Source organism: Elgaria multicarinata, chromosome 2, assembly GCF_023053635.1.
Source record: "Elgaria multicarinata webbii isolate HBS135686 ecotype San Diego chromosome 2, rElgMul1.1.pri, whole genome shotgun sequence".
Classification (NCBI taxonomy): Eukaryota; Metazoa; Chordata; class Lepidosauria; order Squamata; family Anguidae; genus Elgaria; species Elgaria multicarinata.
In genome coordinates, this window is record NC_086172.1 from 131,032,246 (window position 1) to 131,034,283 (window position 2,038).

A 2,038-nucleotide genomic window follows, 5' to 3' on the forward strand; every position below is an offset into this window, starting at 1 on the left:
TAAACACTTTTGAGAAGGAGGAAGGAATGCTCTCGGGCACTGCGGCTGCTGCTCTCCTGCCCAGCCAGGGTTACCGCTTCACCACCAACAGCGTCAACTGTCAAAATCAAATCTGGTGCTAATAGCTTTGGTAGGAAATAAAACGGGAGGCCAGATAACATCAGTGCTTGCTAAATGGTAATGAGTGCCTAACCTAGGGGGAACAGAAGGGCGCTGGGACTCTTTAATTCACGATTGAAAGGCTAGCTGGGTACTGCGGGCTCTAGCAGATGTTAGTATGTATGTGTTTTGATTTTTGACTTGTATTGGAGGTTTATGAGGCTAACCAGAGCCACCCCACGCATGGCCACTTGGCCCAGCCGCCATCTGGCACAAGCCAGGAGCAGGGCATCGCATTGGTGCTGGAGATCCACAGGCAGCATCTACCAGATGGACTCGCTCTATTCTTCCTCAGCTAATGTAGGTTAAAGCAAGGCCAGCGGATCTCTCGCCTGCCTTTCACAGCTCTGCCAAAGCGCCCTGCCATCCGCCCCACGTGCGCCTTTGCAGATAGAGTTTCATGCTGAATCGGCACGCTCGGGGCATCAACTTCCCTCCCTTGATCAAAATATTATGATGTGGGAGGCAAACGGTCCTGCCCCCTGAAACCTAGCCCCTTTCTTTCCAGCCTGCCACCACTGCCTTTTTGTTTCCATCCCTTTTTTATTTGAAGCCCTCCCTCCCACCACAACCCTTTCTCCTTCCACAGAATGACTACTGCAATGGCATACACACGATACTCAATCTTATCTCTCCTTCTTCCTGGTAGAACGACACAGATGTGAAATCTTCTCGAAGAGCCCAGGGCAGTATATTGTGTTGTGATTGTAGCTATTAAAGAGGCTATAGTAAAATAATAGATAGGCACTATAATACACCATCTGTTTTGTGTTTACCACACACACACATACACACAAAGATTAAAAATAAAAAATGCAGTAGGTACCATAAAGGCAGCTGGATCCAAAAGTTTGCAGAAGGCATGTTCGAAAGATAGTCCTTTATAGTTATTGATTCTTTGCCGATATGGTACCAACCATATGGAAGTGCTCAAGATGGGAGTGCTCAAGATAGCACCTGTGTGGGTTGTTATTATTATTATTATTATTATTTATTTATATAGCACCATCAATGTACATGGTGCTGTACAGAGTTGTCTCAGCTGTTTGTTTGCTTGCCCTAATCTAAGATCACGCTCTTGAACCCCTCTTCAATTAATCCAAAATAATCCCATATCCTCCTGATTCAGCAATCACAATCAGTAACAGAGACTAAAACTAGGAATGTCACCCAATTAAATTTATCTTAGATTTTCAGGGCAATCCTGTGTCTACTCAGTAGTAAATCCACTGAGTTCAATGAGACTTACTCCTAGGTAAATGGGTACAGGATTGCAGCCCAACTGTATGACTTCTCAACAGTTTATTAAGATTGCAGTACTATGCACTGTTACACAGGAGTAAGTCCCAATAGACTCAATGGAGTGTACTTCTGTGTCAATATGCACAGGACTGTACTGTTAGATAATTAAATTGGCATAAATTTGCACACAAATAATAGTTCTGAAGAATAAAGCATTCTTTGTTTTTGGATAAGGCATTCACAAGCACCATTTTAGAAGAAACATTCCACACAAATAGTGAAGGTAACTGTGTTGGTCAAAGGAACAATTCTAAAAGAAAAATACTAAAATCCATATTAGCATGATACCTTTATTGGACTTCAGCATTTTTCTTATGGAATTCCCTTCAGTGTGAGAATGTCTGTCACCTGTAGTGTGTGTGTGTGTATAAAGATCTATATTAAAAATAACAATGAACACCTTTTTAAAAAATTGGGGTGATTAATTAGGGAATAACTTTTTAATAAATCAGAAGTTTTTATCTATTAATCTACCTAATTGATTGCCACCCTAAACATTGCAGTCCTAAGTAGAGCCCTCATAAATATGCACAGCAGTTTTATACATGCCTACACAGAAGAACATCCTGTTGAATTC